Below are 26,074 nucleotides of genomic sequence, written 5' to 3' on the forward strand. Positions count from 1 at the left end.
CAGGGAAATATAATGACTTTCCTAGGTGACAAAGCTGGTAAGGAATGAAGCGACGTTTCAGATCTGAGCAGCCTTATACAGAGTCCTCTAGGCTTTACTGAACTTCAGGCAACATGTGGTAAACAACGACAAATTAAACCATGTATATTACCCACAAAAGAGGATGACAAACTTCTCAGATGGTTGTTAGAATCCAAGGGAAGAAAATATAACACTGTCTTGGAAGTAGAATGGGAGCATACCAGGCAGGGGAAATATTTTTGACAAGGTAAGTGTAAAATAGAAACGTAATGGTTCTATTTCTTTCTACTACTTAATTAGTGTAACATATTCTGTCTCTTTTCTTATTCCAAAATATTTTTAAAACTGTAAGAATGTTATAATCACTCTTATCATTACATTTTTTTCCTGGATGTTCTAGACCATAATCAAGAAACACTCATAAGAGAAATAACTATTTGAAAGAAAGAGGGAACTTATCATCAGTGTTCATAGAAGTGACTGTATTCTTAAAAAATATCTTCCAAGATATTAGGCCAAGTGAAATAAGTCAGAGGAAGGCAAATGCCATATCATTTCGCTTGCAGGTGGAATCTAAAGAGCAAGATAAAGGAACAAAAAATAAAAACAGACTCATTGCTGCAGATCAGACTGATGTTTGCCATTGGGGAGGGTGGTTGCCCCCAAGGTGAAGGGATTAAGAATTACAAATTGGTAGTTACAAAATAGTTGTGGGGATGTAAAGTATAGCATAGGTAGTATAATCAATAATACAGTATTGTAATAGCTATGTACAGTGCCACGTGGGTGCTTGAATGATCAGGGAAAATCACTTAGTATATGATTGTCAAACCACTATGCAGCACACCTGAAACTAATACAAAATAATATTGAATGCAAACCATAATAGAAATTTTTAAAAATTATTTAAAACTTTAAAAAAATATAGCCCAAGAAATTCAATTAAAACATTTTTGGAATTTAAAAAAAAAGTATCTAATTTGAAATAAAATGGAATTTGTTTCATATGGCAACACAAAATAGAAAATTCCTAATAAGTGAAATAAAATATAGAGAACTTAAAAATTTACATTATAAATTTTTTGGAAGGAAGAAGCAGAAAAATAATTGGATCTATGTACCTAATAGATGATATTTTCTCTATTAATTCATTGGATCAGTTAAAAATAATTTAAACTATAGACAAGATCCTATGAAAACACATAAAATACTGATGGTAGGTTATTATTCACTGAATATTGTGCCAGTCATGGAGCTATTGATAAGACTCCTAACTATAAAATTGATAGAATGTAAAATAAAACATATACCAGGTGTAACTAATTAATCAGTATTAATAACATTACACTTAATATTACAGGATGTCCTTAAGTGCTTAATTTAAAATGAGTTTTATTAACATGGAGTTGTAAACCTAGAGTTTAATATCAAACTGTTAAGGATTTGTCACAGTGATTGAGAAACAGTTGTTTTAATTTCATAGTAAGGGAATTATATAGGTGCCGTGATCTACTTTTATAAAGTAATAAATAGAATATAGAGACTAGCGCACATATACAAGAGGACTTTATGGGATGGTGAATTTGCCACAAATAACAACTTCTTCTATATATATTTCATGTTGCATTTCTATGATTTTCAAAAATGATCAGAATGAGAATTTAAAGGGCCCATGCATATATTTCAGCAGTTGCTATTAGAAATATTTTTCAAAATATTAAATAATATACTGTAATCCTGAGATACTAATATTTGATTTTGTCTGGAATTATTTAAATTATGTCACTTTTTAGTGCAATATTACAGTTAAAACTACTCTAGTGCAAATGATGTGGGAACAAATTGAAATAGTAATCAAATTGTAGATAGTACACTTTACTTAGGAATATTACATAAAATATAAAATATATAGACACATATATACTCGGTGTGCTGTGAGAAAGTTAATTTTGTTCTTTGACTTTAAATGTAATCCCCGCCATGGGTGGGGAGAGGTTAAAATAGTTCACAAGATTTCTTGGGTAGGCAAAATGTTATAGTCAACATAATGGGATTGGCAGCTATTTTAAGTCAAAATTAGTTCTTTAATCCTCTATCTAGTGCAGGTAGAATTCATTACTAACCTCACAACAAATTTCAATGAAACTAGGTCTGCTGTAACTGTTAAATTGTGGTGGAAATTAGGAAATGTTGAAATGGTCTCATCAAGAAACTGTGCATAATGTCATTTAGTGCATTCACAGAGTCCCCCAAATCTTGTTCAGAAGTGTCTTTTTCTATCTTTATTTCACCATTGCCTGGCTCGTTTGAAACAGCCAGCACATCTGAAGCAGTTTGTAAGTGTGGCTGGAGAAACCATTCGGCACAGCTCGTTAGCCAGCAATTTTCCCTCAAGGCCACCCTTGGTATTTGATTCCTCATGGTTTATTGTTTTGAACAGAAAGTATATATATATATATAAACAATGCAAGTTATAAATATTCTTCTTGAGTGTGGGTGGTTTCTTGAGGAGTCAACTGATAACTAATTCAGTTGGCTGGCTAACAATGATTGTTTTTGCATAGCTATGTATGGAGTACTGATGTAGAGATAAAATTATCTAACAATAGTAATTTAGATGCTTAATGTTCTATCTTCACTGTTAATGCCTTTCCTCTTTCCCTGGAGTTCCATAAGGTGAAGATGGTCAAGTAATTCTGAGTACTGGTCCCTGTGGTATAGTAGGCTCGCTCTACCTGAGTAAACACCAAAACAATGCAGATTCTTACAGAAGTGTTCATTCCAGTTGATTGAAATAAGCACTACCTCATTATGTCTCTCTCTCTCTCTCTCTGGGCAAGGAGAGTGAGAAGAGAAAGGAAAGGACACTAATTCATCTGTAATTTACTGTTGGTAAGTCTTGCAGTAAAGAGGCATTGGTCAATTGCTCTGACCCTGATGAATTTTTAAACTGAGATCCTTGCTTATGACTGCAGATGTTAACTGGAAAAGTTATACGCGTAAACCTTTTCTTCCTGGCTTTGGCAGATTGTATAATTATATTAAAATGGTTCTAGCACAAACACAGCAGACACATTTCTCTCTGCTTTTGCCCTTGCAGTTTCCTTTGTCTAGAAAGAAATCCCTCAGTGTATCTTCATTGCTCACTCCCGTATGTGCTTTAGGGCATTACTCAGCTCTCACTCTCTCAGTGAAGCCTTTTTCCCTCAACAGCATTCTCTGCCCTCCTTACTTTTGTCTACTGCACTTATGAAATCAACAGCTAATTTATTCTTTTATATTTTGTTTCATAGTTTAAATTCCACCACTAGAATATAAGCTTCATGATAGCATGGATTTTTCTGTTCTGTTCATTGCTAGAACAGTATTTAATACATAATAGGTGTTAAATAATTATTTGTTAAAATGTTAATTTTAAAATGATTAGGCTTATATAATATTGCAGTAGTAAGTTTATTTCTAGTAGAATTCCTTAATGTTCATTTTATAATTTGATCAGTATCATGTACATCCCTTAGCTAATTAACTTGCCTTCTCCATTTCTGTAATGGGGATAATAATAAAGCATGTTACCAGGCGTGATGATGAGAGATAACCTGTATGCCTTATCGAACTCATGGTGAGGTATATAGGTTATTACGTTTCTTTCAAGTTCTAGAATAGCTGGATATGTAAAATACTCTATGAGTGTGTGTATTTTTTGTGTGTCTTTCTCTTTTGCCACCACTTAAACATGTTTTCTTAAGAGCAAAGATTAATAAGTGAACAATATTTATTAGAGTAGCTATTGTGGATAATTCTGATGTCCTCCCTCCTGGGGGCTGAGCAGTAGATTACCTTGGATGGGGTTATAATCAGGCTCTGAGAGAGAAAGCTTCACCACATAGATTGTAGAAGATACAAAGATGTGGGATGAGTTAGTAGAACCAAGAGCTAAGTATGCAGTTGAAGCCCACTAAGCAAAATAAAGATGACACCACAGCGAAGTGACTAAAAGTAGAGGTTAAACTGAATATATATATAGCAAACCTTATTAGAGCAAGGTAAACAAAAACACAACAACCTTAGCCAGTCAAGGAGCATTGATAAATCAGTACAGTTGCCTTGTTGTCTCTGGTTGACTTTTTGTGTGTGCTTTGGGGAGGGACATAAAGATATTCTGACCTTAAAGGGGTTACAATCTAGTGAAAACAAAGACAGCAAAATATGTAAAAAATTAACAATATACAATAAGAAACATTTTTAAAAATTAAATTACATAGAATTTTAAGTCCTGATAGTTGCAATAGAAAGCCAAAGTGCATATAGAATAAAAATTTCAAAATCTAAGTAAGTGACCAGATTTTTAAAAAACATTTTTAAGTATTCAGTGCATTTGTGTCATTTAGATCACCTTAGTTCAATATTATGCTTCTTTGTTTTTAAATGAACAAAAGTCACAAAGAAGAATTATCTTTAGTTCTGTCTCTATACCATAAAACTGTTAAAAATGTGAAAATAACTATTAATAATGATTCTTTTTACCAAGGGATATTATTACATAGAGATTGCTTAAGCCTGGATAGTCTATCCAGATTTTATGGTATTGATATTTTTATATTGAAATTGTACAGTACGCAAAAGAAATGATTTGTTCTAATTTTAAAAAATTAGGTTTGATACTAATGGGTTGTTCAGTTTAAAAAATATATATCTTGGAAATAGACATTCAATTTACATTTTAATACATTGTCTGTTTCTGTCCAAGGTGGCCAAATCTTTTCTTTTAAGAAAACCAGGTTAAGTGTATTAATGGTTGGGCTGTTAAGCACATCACTTAATATTGTTCACTAACATTTATTGATTCTTGAAAGAGACTTGCTAGTAAAGCCTCATTCCTGTACTGCTAAGATTAGGTTTATCCTGCATTGACACTTTAGTTTGATCATTTAAATGTCTCCCAAGTTCAAGTTTTACATTTTAATTTATTCTTAGGCCTGTGGCAGTGCAACTAAAACTTAAGACTTTGCTCACTGGAATGATTTAGCCTTGATTTTAATAAGCCTGGGCAAATTGGCAGCTTTAAATAACACAATCAAAGCCGTATTTTTCAAGATTTTTGTACATACTCTCGTGATTATAAATGTTATGAACAATGGGATGTGATTGTTCATAGAGAAAGAAAATTTCCTTTTATAAATTACAATGCATCTATTTTTTCCAAGTAAAAAAACACAAAAAACTTCAAAATAGTTTTGAAATTATTTTTTAAAATAGCTTGTAGAAAAAAGTATAAAATGAGTCAATCAAATTTAAAGTTGACTAAAGTTTTCTTATTTTAATATTGTCTCTGAATTTACTTATTAAAAGTACCCAAAGGTTGCAAACCAGAGTATTAGAAGTTAATGTCTGTAGCTACTCAAAACTAAATATCTTCTCTGGTAGAATTTCTTTGTATTTCTATGATTTTATATTTGTAAGACTAGTGATCTCATTTGATGTCCAGTGACTATTTCAAGTGTCCCTTAAAGATTTTTCTTTTTTTGCTATGGAATGTAAAGAGTCACAATAATCAATAAGAAATCACTTTTCTAAGAAGTCTTTAGGCTATCTGGGCATAGATGTATCTTCATTTTGTTTTGTGAAATCCTTCAGATATTTCCTATCTCCTTTATTTTCTATAGAATTTTCTCAGATATAATCTTTGGAACCTATTGATTTTCTTAGAAAAGTTAATAGGAGGCTAATAAATATGCTCCATGAACAGGCCATTTCTATCTAGTTATTCTAACAAAAACTGCAGATGAAATAATATCCGAATGCCCAGACTGAGTTTCCCAGGTTAACTGCTAGCCTGGGTAGCAGACATAAGACAGGCAGCATATTGGGCATGTGGCTTGAGCTCCTGTTTATTAACTTTATAATAATTAAACAAAAATTACCCTAATCAGTGGATTGGCCAAAAGATGATAAGTTTAAATCAAAGTAACAATGTTATCAAGCACTTAACTGTTTTTAAAGAAGGAAAAAAATAAATAAAACTTTGCCTAAGCATAACACATTCTAAAAGAAATATAAATTATTTGAAAATTAATAAATATAGCTAGTGAATTTAGCACCTTTATTGTGCACAGATATTATATATCCCTGTAACTGCGGTTTTTGCTTTTTATGGACATTATAATAATGACAAAGTGGAAATGCTTGACTTTAAGGGTTATTGAGAGAAACTTTTAAAGTGGTTTGCAGTGGCTTTTTCTTTTTGAAATCACCATAACTGAGAACAGTCCTGGTAAAAAACCTCTTGAGTATTAATCTGGATAAGATCTATGTTGTTAATAACTTGGAGCAAGTTATTTAAATACCTTAAAAACTTCTAATCATGTTTGCTACCCAACTAACTTAGAGTATTGTGAAAGTTTACTAATAAAAGTGTAGCATTCTCCCACTGTGTAAAATACTGTATTTTTGGCTAATATATCATTTTCAAAGGTGAAAAGAGTCCTATATTTTATTTTTCAAGGACAGTAACATTCTAATATCTAATAGGTATTTCAGCCATAAATCCTAAATTCAAATAATCCTTATGTAACTATTAATTCTCCTTTAAGTCATGGATCTCTGACACATATGCACTTGTATCATCAGTAGACAATGTTATCAATGAACAGTGATTTTCCTCAGCTTTGACTACTATCTACTCTTGTAGTATCCTGTGAAAATCCTTCAAATATCACTTTCTCTTTACTCCTTCCTTCCTCCCTCCTTCTCATACCCTATTTTATATTTTTCTATCTGTGCCTCTCTCTCTCTTTATCTATAATCTATCTATCATCTATCTACCATCTATCATCTATCTATCTATCTATCTATCTATCTATCTATCTATCTATCTATCTATCATCTATCTATATCTATCTATCTATATCTATCTATCATCTATCTATCTATCTATCTATCTATCTATCTATCTATCTATCTATCTATCATCTATCATCTATCTATCATCTATCTATCATCTATCTATCTATCATCTATCTATCTATCTATCTATCTATCTATCTATCTATCTATCTATCTATCATCTATCTATCTATCTATCATCTATCTATCTATCTATCTATCTATCTATCTATCTATCTATCTATCAACATCTATCTATCTATCATCTATCTATCATCTCTCTCTCTCTGCCTCTCTGTATTTTATTGAAATACTACTAAGTCCCTTGTTTAAGATGCTATTACACAACAATGAATTAGACTAAGTCACTACCTTTATTATGGTGAGATACTGAGATCCTAACAGAGCACACAAATACATAAATGATAAATTTGCACATATCAAGAAATTCTTTGGGGGGGAAAAAGCAGGGCAAGTTGATAAAGAGTGATTACGGTGAGTGGTGCAGTATAGAAGTGGTTATTTTTATGAACATCTTTAGGGAAATTTTCTCTCAGGAGGGGACATTAGACCTGGGTGATAATTAAAGGATATAAACAAAAAAAGACATGAGCACAGTAAGAGTAAACTTTCTGTGGATAAAGAACATGTGGGTTGACTAGGTCACAGATGAGGTTGATGTGGAAGGCAGATGCCATTCTAGGTGGAAAGAGCATTAGCCACCGCCAGTGCTGGGCAGTTATTCTGGGTGTATTGAACATGGAGAACCACTAAGAGTCCCAGAGGACATCTCCTGAACCGTTCTGATAGTTAACAAAAAGTTTTTCTATTTTCCTCTTCTACTCTGATTTGTTTGCAAGAAACTGCCTGACACTATTTCTACACCCCATATGGCTGTTTTCACTCATGAAAATGTTCTGTAGACAGCTTCTGTCTTTCCTGCTTTTGCACTTACTAAGCTTTCCTCTCCTGTTGTCCTACAGCCTTTGGGTGCTGCCCAGTACCCAAATGTACAGATACATTGTTATTGTGAATCTAACAAGCCTCAGAAAGCACAGTGTCCTATGTGCACCCTTTTCTTTCAGGAGCCAGCATAGTGTCTTCCATTCTCCATTTCCTTCAACATTTTTATTGGACTCTTGTGTTTAATTTCCTGATCTTTTAGCTAAACAAGCAAAAAAGCAAAGAAACACAATGCATGCTGGCATATTCACTTATGCAAATACACATCAATGTTTGGTACCAGGCTCCACCAGGCCAAGAACCACTTGGGCCCAGCTGAGACAAACCTCTTACGGAGCCATTTATAGAAGATTTGTATCCATTAGACTAAGAGTAATAATCTAATTTCTACCCATTAAAGAGACTGACAAAAATATATCTATTAAAGTGGATTTTTTTTTCTGTATTACTGTAAAAACTTGGTTTTTTATTAAAACTCTTCTGATTATTAAAGGAATATGCATCCATTTTGAAAACTGTAAAATATGCAAAAGTATAAAACAAACACTAGTAATTCTTCCACTCAAAATAAATGGCTGTTAATATTTTTAAGTATTCATGTGCATTTGTGCATGTGTGTGAATTTATTTGGTTATTATGTATTTGTACCATTTTAAAAATCCATCTTTTCCCTTAATTCATTTTGATCATTTTTACAACTTAAATATCTTTCAATAATTTGACTTTATAATCTGTATCATGGTTTGGTGTTATATATTAGGCCTATATATATTCTTTTTGCTACAGGTACAAGAGTTTTGTGCTTTTTAATTCTCCGTTGAGATTTTGTTAATATAAACCTAATTATAACTTGATATCATCAATGTTAATATCATCTCAAATAAAGAAAGTTCTATAATAATTACTTTGGATATTTGGATGATATTTATTATATGACAGTAATTGTTTTATTGGCTACATAGAATATTACTGGTTCTTCTAGTATACAAAGTTGCAGTCTAGGATTTTAGGAATTAATTAGTCTCTAAGTTATTTGGAGTATGTCATTGACTACTTATTTTTTTGTAAAAAGCACATGTGGGTGGCACATTTTACCAGACATTGTTTACCTGAGGACACGTTTTTAAATTTATTTTTAACTTTTCCTCCTCTACTTAAATAAACAGGTTGACTATATCTGGAAATCTTGTTTCACAATCTCCCTTATCTTTTTACCATTCTTGTCTTCAGAATTTGAAGTAGGTCAGATAATTTTTCCTTTTGTAGGTACTGGTTACTTCTTTACTAAAAGCTATTTATAGAGATTATTTTTTTAAGTCCTTTAAAAGGGTAACATATATACAAAGGTACGTCTAAATTCTAGTATCTTTTAATTAGTGTTATCTGATCCTCTGTGAACTCTTCCTGTATGCAAATCTAAGCCTTTAGCACAGGAATATTTTAAAAATTATTATTAACCTACTAGTGTATAACCTGTCAACTTTGTTCCCTTCTTCTGGGTTGGGTCATCTTAATCAGTATTCCATTTCCCCCCTCTGACTTCTGAGACAATTTCTTATGATTATTATTTATTTCTTTAATCTCATATTACTTAACATCCAATCTGATGATCCTATGTCCTTTGTGGTTTTTATTTAAGCACTTATATAGTCATGTACTGTCTTAATCAGAACGTTATTAATCCTGCATAGATTTCATTGAATTGTGTTGAGAACTTGAATAAGACATTTTCTGAAGGTGTACTGCTTACATTTTTTTCCAGAGTGAATTCCCTCTTTCAAAATACAGTATTTTTCATATAGTGTGAGAATTTTTTCAAGATATTTATTTTATTCTGATTTCCTAGTATTCATATTTGAAATAAATACTCTTTATATTTTTTAGATCCAAAGAAAGAGGAAAAGTACTAGATTTTCTGCAGTTTCCTCATCTACTTCATTTATCCAGCAGTATGAGAAGAAAGGTAAGTTGGCTAAAGTTCAATGTAATTTGAACAGAAAGTGTCTTCTTTCCTAGCTCTCCTCCCACTGTGTTCGGCATGGCTTTCTTGCTTTGGTAGGTGTCTGTTTGCACTGTTTATGGGGCAGAGTAGTCATCCTTAGAAAGCAAGAAAGCTTTTAGGAATGCTTTTAGTTTTTTGCCTGTTTTGGTTGTCTCTGAAATTTATAATAAAAGGAGTGGTTGCAAGTTTAGAATCTCTAAGGAGTGTAGCTCTTATATCTGACTCTCTTGCTGGAGTTGCTGATGAATCTATATGTTCCATTTGCTTTTCTTCTGATTTGTTCATTTTGATTGGTTGTACCAGTGCTGTGTGTCCTCATGCCTGTAAGTGAAAGGATGTTGGGGGCTCTACTAAGTGCACTTCATTTATTCCTCAAGGTTCGTTCCTTCCCACAGTGGGGGTATTAGTGTACGTCTAAAATGTTCTATATCTGACAGTATCCATTCTACATGTAGCAGAAAGAAATTTCTTGAATATACTAAATTGTTGTATCCATACTTTGTCAGTTTTAAGAACTCACACCATGCACACACCACACACACACACACAAACACACTGAGTACTGGAATAGGAATTGAAAGGATTTTTTTACTGCTACTTCCCCTAGAAGATATCATTTTTGTTTGAAACCAAAAGAACTTCTCCAAAACCCACTTCATCTTCCATAGTCTCTACATACATTTGTTGTCTTTGTCAACAAATATAAAGTTTATCTTTGAAAATATAATTAGATCATGTTTTTTGGAGAAATACTATCAAGTACACTTATTTTTGTGTGTGTGTATATAGGGGTTGGGAGTGAGCAATGCAGTGATGGGCAGGCAGATCTCGTCTTCCAGGAGTAGGATCCCTAACTGCAGATGTAAGACACACAAGCAATAACTACCTGAGGCATAAAATGTAAAATGTCCTAATTAATAATGGCAAGAAGTTCCAAAGGTGCTTGAAGGAGGGAAGGACATTTGTTGAACTGGCTTATTCAGAGTAGACTGTGAGCCTTCAAGGAGGGATCTGGTGTAAGTAGATTTGAGGAGCAGTTAGTCGCGGTAAGGAGAAAGGAAGGGAACTCAGAATGCGAGAGGCGTGCTCGAGAGATCTGATATATTGCCTTAGAGTCTGCTTATTAGGAATGCTCATCACGATTTCTCATAGAACTTTTGCATATTTACAGCTGAAACTTTAGTTTGTTATTACTTTTTAGGGCATTTTGCATCTTTGAATAAATAACTATTTCTTGAATCATTTTTCTATAGTGAGTTTATGATGAAATCACACAATTTCAGCAGCTTGAATTGAAGGTTTTGCAAATTTCAGCTTACATTGTTTTTATTAAAAACGTTTCTCTTCCCCAACTCTTTTAGGAAAAAATTTGATCAAATAGGAAAGAGTAAGTTGATCTTGGTGCATATTTGTTAGCAAAGTTTCACCTAAATTTTCACTCTCTACAAAATTAGATGGCAACATAATCTAGGAATTGGAATAGCTTTAACAAAAATATTTTTCTTGTCTGTACTGATAGTATGTTTCCATAGTATAGTGTATTGAAAAATAAAATATTGTATTAAGTGAAAATCAAATGATGTGTAAATGCATTGGGCAGCATAGGCTTCTAACAGTATTCTTAATATTTAATTTTCTCCAGTACTGACAAAGTGGTGGTTTTTTTCAGTTTAGAATAAGTAAAGAAAAACACTTTATTCAAAATGATTATATTAGGCACTCTGTTTTTTTCTGTTTTTTGGGTTTTTTTTGATAATCAGGATCTGTTTGGTTCAGTGGTTAGAGCATCGGCCCACAGACTGAAGGGTCCTGGGTTCAATTCCAGCCAAGGGCAAGTGCCTCCATTGCAGGCGCAATCCCCAGCCCCCAGTCATCTCGCCAGCGGGAGGCAGCCAATCAACGTGTCTCTCTCACATCTCTCCCTCTCCCATCTCTCCCTCTCCCTCTCCCTCTCCCTCTCCCTCTCCCTCTCCCTCTCCCTCGCCCTCGCCCTCGCCCTCGCCCTCTCTCTTGCCCTCTTCCACTCTCTCTGAAAAGCAATAGAAAAATTATCCTCAGGTGAGGATTTAAAAAAAAAAAAAAGAAGTCTCTCTGCACAGATGGATTTTCCAAATCTGGAAAAAGTAAAAGAACTGCAAGCACTACTCCAAATTTTAAGAAGCTTCATGAGGCTTATTTTAAGGAAATGGATCAATATATTGAGAGAAAGAAGAAACATTTTGAACAACACAGTTTACTTAACAAATTGAAGAAGCCATCCATCATTAAGGGAATGGTAGCAACTCCAGTTTGTCTCCAAGGAAGACGCTCTGTGGCTTGTACTCCCACAGGCCAGGGGCGTTCGCAAGGCGGGGCGCAGGGTGCTGCGGGTCAGAGAACCCTGTGTGTGAAGGCGTCAGTCAGACGCTCCACTCTCTTGGCAACTAAAATGAATGTCAGGTTTTCAACAGCTACTACAAATAATGATACAAGCATTCACTGACCAAGACTCCAGCCAGAGAGTCTCCACAGGTGACCATACCGGGAGGCTGCGCTTGGGACAAACAAGTTAAAGGCCACAAAGTGGGATCCCACTGCAGTTATTACCCCATTCAAATGAACAGCTGAGCAGCAGACTCGGGTCTCCCACCATAGGAAACCAGTGTTTCATCTCAAAGCAAGTTTGCCTCGTGCCACACAAAGGAAAACTGAAACCATGGGGACAAAGCAAAGAAAATAAAAGCCTGGATGAGCCTGTAAACAGAGTTAGCTAGTTAGCTTCCACAAGAAAACTTGCAGCAAATTCGTCTCCGGGCCAGGGAGGAACAAAGCAAGTAACAAGAGCAAGCACGAAAGAAGAAAGCAAAGGTTTGGGGGACTCGAAGGGGTCTTGTTATGGCTACAGATTAATCGTTTAATAGTCTTCAAAAATTCCTTTATTATGAACCTTTTTCATAAATATTTTTATATTTTCTACCTACTTTAGTCAAAAGATCTTTTTCTGCTCTTTACCTTGTTCATAGTATGTAGTGCCAGTGGGTTCTTCACATGCTACAATCTCTGAAAAGCTGTTATTACCTTAAAGCTCACAAATTCTTCAAAATGGTTTTAACCTCTAAGTCCCCATGCAACTGTTTTCCAATGAGACCCATCCTATAGATTCCTGACCTAGATTTTTAATGTCAGGTTCCCTCTGTTGGCTCTAATATTAACAGAATTGCAGTCCTCTTTAGGTGAGAGCATTTATCTGAAAGTAACTAGTTATATCGCAAACTTTAGTAGAAATTAAGCAATAATAAGTTCTTAATAGAGTAAGCTGGGAAAATCCACCTCTTAATCCTTTAGGGAATCTATTCATCTTAATGAAACTATGGGCCATATAGGTTGGTTATGGTATCAATATTTTGCCTATGTGAAGTGTTTTGTTCAAGCTTATGTGCACCTATGTTCATACCACTTCATTAACTGCCATCTGTCACTCAATATATTCTTAAAAACCAAAACTCTATAGCTAATTATAGCTTTACTTATTTTAAAATATACAAGGCTGTATTGTAATTTGAGGATTGCTACTTTAAGGAATACTACTATGCTCTCAAACTTAAACCTTACTCAATTTATGGAAAAGATTAGAGTTGCTTAACATCATGTCTGTGCTTGTTGTTCCTAAGTGGAGCTTTTGAGTTTTGTACTGTTTAAGATTTTCATTAATAAAAGTTTTTTCTCCTGGGGGAAAATTGTGGCAAGTTAATTTCTCAGTATCTTAATTTCCTCGTAGACAAAATCCTGGTGAGACTCAGAATTCAGAGGAATGTGGTATAATGAGAGGGAAGTACAGGTCCTAGAGAGTTATAAAAGCAGGTGCGTGAAGTGAATGTCAGTTTACTAAAGAAAATAGCCCTGATCCTCACACCCCACAAGCAACACGGAGGAAAAGGAAAACCATTTCCAATAGAATAACTAAATGAGAAAATGAATAATCTGAGAAAGATGACATTCTTCCATGAAATAATAAGTTAAAAAAATAACTTTAAGATAACAAGAAAATGCTTTTAAATATAAAAATATAACTGCTACAGTTAAAAGGTTATAATGATAAATTTAAGAAGTAGAATCCCTCTGAACTAAATAATTACATCTAAATAAAAACAAATGTAACTAAATAGTAACATCATCTGAACTAAATAATTACTAGTGTCACTTCCCCTGTCAGTAGTAAGGGGTCTCCAGTTCTTACAGCAGGAGCAGTAGAATATCTGTATGTTGGTATCTCTCTCTTTCCCTGTATCTGTATCTATACTTTTGTCTGTAGCTATAGTTATAGCTAAATAAGTCTCTGTGCCTGCCTATCACCTATCATCTATCATCTCTCTATCATCTATCTATATCTATCTATATCTATCTATATCTATCTATATCTATCAATCACCTATCTATCACCTATCTATCACCTATCATCTATCTATCATCTATCTATATCTATCTATATCTATCTATATCTATCTATCTATCTATCTATCTATCTATCTATCTATCTATCTATCTATCTATCATCTATCTATCTATCATCTATCATCTATCTATCTATCTATCTATCTATCTGTCTGTCTGTCTGTCTGTCTGTCTGTCTGTCTATCTATCTATCTATCTATCTATCATCTATCTAATCTATCATCTATCTATCATCATCTATCTATCTATCATCTATCTATCTATCATCTATCTATCTATCTATCTATCTATCTATCTATCTATCTATCTATCTATCTATCATCTATCTATCTATCTATCTATCATCTATCTATCTATCTATCATCTATCTATCTATCATCTATCTATCTATCTATCTATCTATCTATCTATCTATCTATCTATCTATCATCATCTATCATCTATCTATCATCTATCTATCATCTATCTATCATCATCTATCTATCATCTATATCTATCATCTATCTATCATCTATCATCTATCTATCTAATCTATCATCTATCTAAATATCTCTCCATCCGAGAGTTATTTAAGGAATTGTCTTATGTGATTATAGGGGTTGACAACTTAAAAATTTGTAGGACAGACTGGAAGACTGGAAATTGATTCAGGAGTTGGTGGTGCTGTGTTGAGGCCACATTTCTTCTTCCCTGAAAACCTCAGTTTTTGCTCTTGAGACCTTCAGTTGATTGGATGAAGCTCACCCACATCATCAAAGGTAATTAGGAGGTGCAGATGTGAACTGCATCTACAAAATACCTTCACAGTAACACCTAGGTCAATGTTTGATTAAACAGCTGAGTACTACAGCCCAGCCAGTCTGACATAAAAAACTAACCATTACATTTCTTCTAACATTTTTTGTCAAATAATGTCAAAGACTGAAGGGCATGCTTCCCAATTTAAGAAGCATAAGCTAGGTTTCAGAGGAGAATAAATTTGGTTATCCAGTATCTACCCCATAAAGTCTAAGTCTAAGCAAAGGTGATTACTAAGAATTGAATTTAGGCTTTGCAGAGGACAGAAAATTGAACATTCATTTACTTTTGCCAATGTTGATTCTGGGGAGAGTTCAGAGTGACAAAGTAGAGCTGAGGTGCTGGAGTGTTTCAAGTCACTGCTTGAGTTTTCAGCACTTTATACAGAATAGACTCTTCGCTCATCCCCTTACACTAAAATGACCTTTTAAAAAACAGTCAATTAAAAATAACACAGATACTAAGTTCTCAGGAAGCTCTAAAGTTACTCCTTTGTGAATGGACAGTACCCTACACTTTCCCACACAGAACTGTACTGTTTCTAGAGAAATCTCATAGGTACCCTCCTTGCTTATCCACATGTAAATATTTGGAGGAAAGCTTCTGAACTGTATCAACCCCTCAAATAGTTGTATATCAATCAACCTAGAAGAGCACAGATTGCAGCTTTAGCATTTTATTTTGTTTTCATATTCTTAAAAGATCTTCCATGTAAATCTATTAACGCAGAAATTGTCACAAGATTTTTTGCAATTTTAAGTAGTATGGCAACTTATTTCAATTAAATATTGCTTAAACATAGGTATTTATCACTATGAATTAGGAACAAGTTATTAAGTGGGTTTGATTTTAAACATTGAATGACACAATATTATAACAGAAGATTTCCATTTTAGCTATAAATTAATTACTGCAATTTATTTTTATATTAGTATCCAAAATGTGTATTTAATAAGCAAATTTGGAAAACCAATGAAATTAAGTCAATAAGTTACTTTCATTTATGTTAAATTTATATGAATATAATAATTGATTCTCAAATAAAATTATGAATGATACCAGGACTGTTGACATCTTATAGCTTATTTCCTTCAGTTTGTAGCATTTTATAAACATTACAAAAGATGTATTCAATCTAAGATGCATTTTTTTTTAAATTTCTTTGCTGAAATGAATATTTTCCTTGTTGAACCTAAATGATTCAGTCCTGAGATTAGTGAATTCCCTCCATGGTCACTTAATACATAATCAACAAACTTGATTTTCTACTTCAGTTTGAGGGATAGCTATTTTTTCAGGCCAGAAAAGAGAAAAATATTGTTTCATTTTCCCCCTTGAGCTCTGCAGAGGTAATTCCATCATGTATGATCCTATCATGTGTTTGCCCAAAAAAAGGAGTATTTTTCAATTCAGTCAAACTTGCCTGTGTGCTTGTAGGAACAGGGTGGGGAAATCTGGGAGGACTTTGTTACTGGAATGCACATCCAGTGTGCATGTCTACACAGTTAACCTTTGATTTTGATTTTTTAAATGCCTACTGTATAGAAAACCACATTTTTAAATGCTGTCTGTTCAATAAGACTGTCCTAGGAAATTTATATACATTACCTTTTAAAATTTCAACAGTAAACTTAATGGCTAGAGTTTATCTTCATTTTAAAGGTGAGCTTAGCCCTCACCTGCGTGGGTAAGTGGTTAGCGCATGGGCCCACACACTGAAGGTTCGAGGGTTGGATTCCTGGTCAAGAGCACATACCTAGGTTGCAGCTTTGATCCCTGGCTCTGGTCAGGGCACATGTGGGAGGCAACCAGTCGATGTGTCTCTCTCTTGCTTTCTCCCCCCCCCCCCGCCCCACCTCCCTTCCACTCTATCTAAAAATCAATGGAAAAAATATCCTTGGGTGAAGATTAACAAAAAAAATTAATAAGAAAAGATAAAGGTGAGTTTAATGCAGTTCAGTGTGTGTAAGTGGTATGCTCATGTATATGTACCTAATTGGTAGATTTAAAATACATGCCCAACTGTCATTATCCTGAATCCTCCCCAATGCTAGTGTTTATGATAAGAATCAATGTTCCCAATAATATTTCAGTGATGGCTTCTCAGTCACTTAGGACCCGATCCATTAGTTTATTGATTGAGATTGGCCTACTTTCGAAAGTTAAAAAAAAAGAATGAAAGAGACCATTTATTTTCTCTTAATTATTTTTGCTTTTTATGACAGTAGAAATAGTTCCAGAAGAGTAGTACAGCCTTGATTATGATAGTAGAACACGATTGCCCTCTTGCTTTGCAACTTTTGTTATATTATAGCTGGCCTAATTTTAGCTCTTCACATTTCTCTATTAATAATAATTCCTAAGTTAAAGGAGAATTCTAATTTGGTAGTTGAGTAGATGACTGGACAATAATTCTAACCATTGCTTGAGTACGCTAATCTGTTTATATTTCTAATATTTTACACTAACACACACCCCACCTTGTATCTGCTCCTTTGAAATCTGCCTGTTTTTTTAGTTCCCAGCCCTCTGGGATTTCACTTCACCTGTTTTTGCCAAATTACGATTGACACATATATTGGCACATTAACCTCCATTAACTTTTATTTATTAAAATATATAAGCAAGTAGCATCATTGTAAGGTACTATGTCTTTAAAAATAAATAAATATATATATATTTTTCTACTAGTTCTTACATATTAAATTCTTATTCCACTTAATATTATATTGTAGCAGAGAGAGGAAAATAATTCTTTAATTTTTCAAATATTTCCATGTGGTTACCAATATTTCCCATAATCCTTGAAATTATGTCTTAATTTGTCTCAAATTAAATTGATGTAACTAGTTTTAGCCAGTGGACTTAGAGCACAAACAGTGTTTCACTTCTTATCTGAGAACATTAAGAGATGCTCTCTTCACCACTCCATTTACAAGTCCCAGCAATGCCAGAGGCCAAGATTTACGGATGATGTAGCTATGGCATGAAAGAAGGCCACTGGACCTTCATCTTCCTTAAAAGAGCAATAAATGTTTATCGGATTATACTAACGATATTTTGTGACTAATCTGTTACATTTGTGTTGCCCAGCCCATTCTGCATAATATACCAATCAATTCTCCAAATACTTGGCAGTGCCTTCCTCCATCCAATAATATCTTGACTGTAAATTCTTTTGTTCATAATTTTAATTATAATGATTTTCTTCAAAAGATGGTTTTGCTAGATAAATTTTTTCAAGATGTCTCAATAAGCTTGACTCTATATCAGAACATAATTCAAAACCCTCTAAAAATAGAAATTAAGAATTTGGGTATATACAATAATTCCATAGCATTATGAAAGATTAAACTATAAGAATTAAATGCATAGCAAAGCAATTAGACAAACAGAACTTGCCCCACACACATATAGATATACTTCCTGCAATTATCCTACGCATACATCTTTACGTACATTTCTACACATACCCATGACAAAAAGATACGGTAGAGTTTATAAATCAGTGCAGTATAATGAAAGAGTACAGTAGATTGCTTCCAGACTTACTTTATGAAAACTTAGGGACTATTGTAGCACCTTCATTTTCTAATAAGTGCTATGATTATTATTATTATTACCATATGAGTAACTCATTATTACTACATATGGGATATGCTTTGAAAGCATACGGTAGATTTAATTTCTTACATCAGTAAATACTGCATAATATGCTAAAGTTAAAGGATAATTACATATGTTCCAAATTCCCTAGGTCTGGCCCACCACTGCTCTACAAAACGCTGAAGCCCACTCCTAAGTGTTCCAGGAATATAGAGGCTATCTCATAAGTGTGGTATTTTGCCATCACAAATAACAGGTACACAGAATCACATTGCCTGTGTTTTTTACAGCTCTGCTGCCTATTATAGGGGGCCTGGGCTTCAGGTTCTTCATCTGTAAACTGAGGATATTAATAGTACCAACCTCATATCACTGTTGCAAGACCAAATGTGTTAAACATTTTAAACATTTGGTAAAGTGCCTAGAACAATGCCTGGCTCATAAGAAGCACTATCTGTTTATTTTACATAATCAAAATGTAAATGCTTAATTTTTTTTAATATAACCATCATGGGCACATATAAGTGCTTCTTTCATAAGTTAACAAATAGACGAGTCTCTAACAAACTCAGATATTTATATTAGTGAAAATACTCTCCTTTAGTCACAAGGGAAGGGATTTCATTTCCTCAAAACTTCTGTCACAACATAAAATCAAGACATCCTATTCCCAACTAGGGCTTTGCTGGTGGGGAACTTCTCGTGTTCTTGCTGCCTGCTCACAGCCTAAATTCTTGGCATTTCTCACTGAAGGTGAAGCCTTAATGTGACCCACTGTTATCAGTTGAGCCACCATCATTGATTTCTTGTCCCCACATCTGTTCTAGTCTGACATTAGGCATCACAATTCTTGCACTAATTTTTATTTAGATTTGTTTGTTGATTGGTTCACATTGGTCCTGCCAGCACTTACCATCATAAAACAACTTTTTAAAAAAACCACAAAAAACTATGGTATCTATCTTTCCTTTTTTTTCTGAGTTTTCCTATTACAGCTCTTTGTTACTACTCTGTGCTTTTGGTGATAGACACTGATTTCAGAACCTTTACTTCCTTTCATATCTTTTCAAAGAAAAGAAAAAAATGTAAAACCAAAAACCAACTAGTGTTCTGAGTGTATATATTTTATTTCATCCATCAGCCCATGTCCCAGTATGGTGTTGCTGTGCAAAAATGTTCCATTGCTTTCGGTTTCATCTCTGAAAGTGGGTGACTGTGAGAGGCAACCGATTTCCCACCAGAAGCTTTAGTACACAGGGCCATTCTTTCTTCCTGACTCACAGTCTGTTGTTTGAGAGAAAGCAGAGTTGACTGAGGACTTTCTTTCAACTATAGTGAGTGTAAACTTTGAACATCTGAATTAAACAAATGACAGAAGAGTTAATAAATAAATGTAAAAATTTACATAATTGATTTGTAACTCTACATAGAGTGATTTTATGTGTTCAGCGATAGAATTAGGTGGAAATTTAGCACAGGAAACCTAAGTATAAATATAAACGGAAGCCAATAAAGTCTCCAATGCAGTGAAAGCATATAGAGACACAGGTTTGCATGGATGCAATTTCAAGTTTTACCTATCAATAGTAAGATGAAAATGTCATTGCTTACATGGGTCATGACATTCAAAAAAACAAAATCAACAAATAGAGGAAGCCAAAGAGAGATAAAACATAGATTTCCTAGGAGGAAAAACACACATATTCATAAATACACATTTTCAGACACGCGCACTGACACACATAACCACATTCTTATATGTCAAGTAGGTATTACTTATACATATTTATTAGAGTCTTTGTAATTTTGAGCTCCTTAAAACTATCACAGAAAATATCAAAACCTGGGAGATTTGCCATGAGATCTGACAAAGCCATGAAGTACAGAAGATTAGAATATCAGATTTAAATTGCCAAGGATTGTGGATGTGCACAGCAAGTAACGGCTCTGAAATTTCCTTATTGCTCCTTATCACTGACCTTATCCTTAGGTTTCCTTCCACAACTCTTAGCTGTAGTCTGTATCCACAGGATTCACTTATGAGGCATTTTCCAAACCAGGAATAACTGTTGCCACTCTGGGAAATGAATGAAATTGAGGATACAGCAGGAGATTTACTTTATTTGGTCTATCACAATTTAATCTTCAGCTCTAATAGTTTATTTGCTAATCCTACTTGACTAAATTCTTGCAGAGGTCTTTAATCTGTAATGATATTTATATCAATGCCCGCAAGCAGTGCTGTAGTTAATGGTCTGTTGTCATTTCCATTATAAACTCCCTATTGCAGAGTAACAGGAGAACCAAGAACCTGTGACTTTCCTAGCTAAGGGCACATTTCAGTGATCTTCTAAATCACAGTATTAGCCAGAGCACTTTTGTCAGGCAGTATTTTCAGGCAATTTAAGAAATAGCATTGAAAGGGGGGAAAAGAAATCAAAACTCTACTCACTATCTTAATATTCAAATAAATGTCTGCAGGTAAAATTTATTCTGTGTTTTGTGGTTTCTTAAACATGTTAAATGTGTATTAACATTAATAAACAGTTTTACGTCATTATTGCATTACAGATATATGTCTTTAGCATCTGGCTTCAATTAAATGCAAAATACATTTATAAACATGAGGAACTTTTTATATGTATGTCTTTCTCAAGGTTTTAAACAACATTACTATACGTAGATGGGAGTCATGAATGAGAAGTATTAACATATTTTATGAAAGACATTTTTGTAATATAAACATTGGAGGGGACTGATAATTGTAATTGTAATGTAGTTGAAATGAATAAATATAACCATAATATTCTTTTCACTGAATAAATTATACAGCTGAGTGTTTCATTATTATGTTACAGCCTTGCCTTGCTTTAATGGAGCAGAATATAAAGCCAATAGTTCTGGTCTCTTTCTGACTAAGCTGCTATGCTTTCTGTAGGATGGTAGCTCCTAAGAGAATTGTCTTCTCTTAATACGATTGGAATATCCCCGAGTGAACAAGCAGAAGGAAAAAACAAACAAACATGCAAATTCAGAAATTACAATGTTAAAAAATTTTTATTTAAAATAAGTGGCAGAAATAAATATACCAACTACATTAATTCTAAAATGTAAAATAACGGGACATGGAAAATACAAGGGTGCAACTTTGAAAGGTAAATTTCTTTCATTACACAACTCTAGGGTAGGACAGAGGACAGGTTGCTGGGGCTCCTGGTTCACTGTAACAACTGTCCTGTCCAGGTCTCCCTTCCCCTCTGTGTGTCTCCTAGTCAGTGTGTCTGTGAGGACCCACGAAGGGAAATAGGCACAGAACTTCACTAGATCGTGGCTGCTCTGAAACTAAATGCAAACCTTCTGTGAATGAGTCATTTTGAATCATTTATTTTATGATTTTTTTCTAATGCTTAAAGCAAAGGCACTTAAAAAATCATAGCCATTTTGTCATATATTTTTGAAATTTATTGTATACTTTCCTGAATGTATAAAGAGAGCACACTGAAAATCATTTAAACTGTCATTGATGATTCAGTCAGAATTTAAATTATTGTATTGTGATCTAATACAGCAATTCCCCCAGGGCATATTGAGTTATGTAAGGCTGTTAGCCATTATGATAAGTGATCTTACACTGCCTTGTATCTGTAGTTCTTATGTTCTAGTTTTGTGGACACTTTTTGTATTTTCCTCTGATGCCAGGCTGTAGGCTGGCATATTTTATTGCTTTCGTTGAACTGTTAGTCTGCATTTCAATTTAATTTAGTTAATTCAATTTAGTTTTATTTACCTTACATTTTTTAAATCTTATTTATTTTATTTGGCTTCTATTATACTGGCAACCCAGCAAAGACTGTTAGGAATTCATGTAAAACAAGGTTTCATAGTTATGAATGAGAACCTGAGTGCATTTATTGCTTAAGCATTATCTCGTATATTGTGTGACATGAATTATGATACTTCAAGTTTTCCTGTTCCTTACTTCGTGCTTTGTCTGTATATCTATTACATAAGTTTGGAAAATTACTGATTTCTATGTAGGTGTTATGATATAGAAGACCAATTTTAAACTATATTTATATTAAAATACTAACAGAACCTTATGAATGTAAGGTTCTATCACATAAAACCTAAAAGTAGCTGTTTGGGGGTATTACGTGAATTTTTGGAGACAGTAGATATCTACCAAAACTCCCTTATTCCCTGAATTAAAAAATAATGATTTGGATGCAAAAAATCTAATATATAAGATAATACTTAATATAAAATATATTCATTAATTAAATTTTTTTATGGCAAAATTGCATTGGCAATTGTTGAAAATCCATGCTGCACACATGTCCAATGATAAGAATTATGCTACTTTACATATGTTGAGGGTTTACTGCGCATCAATCACTGTTCTAAGTAATTGTCATTTAGTAAATCATTCTAAGCCTCATAGAATATCCTAGAAAGTGGATACATCTATTCTTTAAAGGGAAAGACACGAAAACATTAGCATAGGAAACCTTCCCATGATATCGTAGGTAATAAATGGGGAGTCAGAATTCTAGCCCCAGTGGTCCAGAAACAGAGTTCCTTACACATTATGTGCCTCAGTAGGAGATAAAAGACACATCCAGTAGAACCAATCACAGTTATTATGACTATATAGAAACAGAAAACACCAAATAAAAATCCACACACTTTATGATTACATTTCTTTAAAAATATAGTTTGCAAAGTAATTTATAAAACACATAGAGAAAATGACATAAAAAAATTATGGGGGTTCTTTACTTTTTCTATTATATATATTTTTGTTCTTTTTTATTGTAAGAACACTAAACATGAGATCTACCTTCTTAAAAATTTAGGTTAACGATTCAATAGGCAACATGTTGTACAGCAGATCTTTAGAACTTAATCATTTTGCAGAACTGAAACATTATACCCATAGAATAGAAACTCTGCATTTCCCCCTGTGGCCAGATACCATTACATTTTCTGCTTCTATGTGTTTGATTATTTTAGATTTCTTGTAAACACGGAATCATGTGGTATTTGTCTTTCTGTTACTGGCTTATGTTTTATAGTGAGTATATATTGGTGAATAATAAATGTAAATGTATATTTAGATATATATTTAAACATATATTAAATTTCAGAAAAATGTTGACAAGAGTAGAATAAGCTAAAAAATTACACACTCAAATCAAGGACAAACAATTGGATTTTTCAGCAATATGGTTAATGCGTAAGAGGCATACCCAAATGTTTGTATATACCTCAAGGAAGTTCATCCCTTGGTAGCCCATCAGATTCATAAGCCCAGTGGATTGCAGATTGACTTGGGCTCAGTACCTAATATCTTATGTCCTTGAGATAATAAGATTAGGTAGACCATTTCCTCTACCTTTTCCAGATCTAGTTAACAGAATAAGATTAGTTAATCCCTTAGGTTTCCATCTTGATCCATTTGTGGAACTAACTCACTAGCTAGATGACTTATTCTCTCTCTCTCTCTCTCTCTTTCTCTCTCTCTCTCTCTCTCCCCTTTCTCACTCTCACAGCCTGCTTCCCTCCAAATCTAGAATCTTAAGGAAAAGGAGTAGTATGATTTGCACTCACTCGGTTTTCCCTTGGCTTGAAAAATGCTGACGATTTTACTCAGTGGGAGCAAAGAGGAAGGTCAGATAATAATAATAATGGAGGAGAATCTGTATATGCTCTTCCTTTCATGTTCAAAACCAAATATTATCCCTTACCATGAATGGTTCATAGAACCATATAGCCACAGGATATTATATAAGGACCTCCTGTGATGAGATGATTAGTATACAGTTAACTGAATCAATCCCTCTCACAGAGGAAGTTTTAGGAGGGGAGCCAGAAATACCTCATTGCTTAAATTGAAATAGATATTTTTCATGTCTCTATTAATAATCCCTAGCCATTTGCGGATCTCTTTCTATGTGTCAGATACTGTCCTGAGTGATTTATATATGCCAATCCTCAAACCAATCCTGACTATTAAGATAAAGAACTTCTATGGTCAGGTAAAGCTTGTCTGTGCTTCTAACCACTGCCATTTCTTTTTCTTTTTTTAAAAAAAATATGTCTTTATTGATTTCAGAGGGAGGAAGGGAGAGGGAGAGAGACAGAAACATCAATGATGAGAGAGTCATTGATCAGCTGCCTCCTGCACGCCCCCGACTGGGGATCAAGCCCGCAACCCGGGCATGTGCCCTGACCCGGAATCCAACCTTGATCTCCTGGATCCTAGGTCAATGCTCAACCGCTGAGCCACACCTGGCCGGGCACCACTGCCCATTTCTGTCCTTTACTGCCAGGATCCTTTTATCACACAATCAACCAGTAGCCCCAATCAACAAAACCATTTGTAATACTTCAGTTATTTATTAAGTTATAGCCATCTTCCCATATTCCACACTTATGCTGTAGCCTTGCTTTAAGGGAGAAGCAGCTGTCTTGGTAGAAATAGAAAGCTCAACCATCAAAATCTATATTATTTAATTGCAAAGCTCAAAACCATTAACCTCGATATAAGATTGAAAATATTTGGAAGGGTGTTCATTCATTTCCTTCCTCACCCACAGGATAGATAGAGGCTCCCCAGAGGAGGAGGCTGGGAGACAAAGAGCTAAGGAAAATGCAAGCTGTGCACCTGAAGGGCTTTCTGAGAAGGGGTTTCGAGTGTCCTTACCCAAGGAGGCCTCCATAGGAAGCAAGAAAAGGGGATCCAAGAGCTGTTTTGAAATGCTCTGGGTGAACCACAGTGATGAGGCTGTGCCAGAGCAGAGATGGAGTGCGGGCTGCCAGGGGCAAAGAAGGACCTCATGTAGATGACAGCGATGATGTTCAGAAGCAACTAAATTTTCTGGCTCCTAACTTTATGCTTGTCGTCGGCTCCCTAACTAGCCTAGCCTGTGGTTCTATAAAGAGCCAACTGGTCTCTTAGTTTGGTAAGAATTCCTACCTCTTTTCGCTGAAACTGTAAACTCTATCTGCATCTATCAAACATGAAAGCATGTGACTGGCTACTTTTTGTCTTAAAAGAGAGGGAACTAATTAAAAGAATGACAGTGTATTATAGCAAACAATATTATACTTATCCTGAAATACTTGTGTTTCTCATTTCTAGTTGCCTGGATTCAGGTGGTTATGACATAGCCTCAGCTGTTTCTCTTCTAACAACTGGCTTTTCTTAGGAAGGAGGAGCCAAAACACAGAGCCCGCAACCCGGGCATGTGCCCTGACTGGGAATCCAACCTTGATCTCCTGGATCCTAGGTCAGAATAGATGGCAAAAGCCTATGTCTATTTTCATGGCTCATTGTAAATAACATTTTTTTGAGATTTAGCGTAAAGA

General features: G+C 34.2%; 1 pseudogene across 1 annotated transcript; it reads left to right on the forward strand.

Moving 5' to 3' along the window:
* Positions 1-230: 230 nt before the first annotated feature.
* On the forward strand, positions 231-12,757 carry LOC308559131 (nucleolar and spindle-associated protein 1 pseudogene; annotated as a pseudogene). The gene is made up of 3 exons: positions 231-268; positions 9,751-9,829; positions 11,952-12,757. The product of its transcript is annotated as a nucleolar and spindle-associated protein 1 pseudogene (transcript).
* Positions 12,758-26,074: the final 13,317 nt, after the last annotated feature.

This window comes from Miniopterus schreibersii (assembly GCF_964146895.1).
Source record: "Miniopterus schreibersii genome assembly, chromosome: 6".
In the NCBI taxonomy this organism is placed as follows: Eukaryota; Metazoa; Chordata; class Mammalia; order Chiroptera; family Miniopteridae; genus Miniopterus; species Miniopterus schreibersii.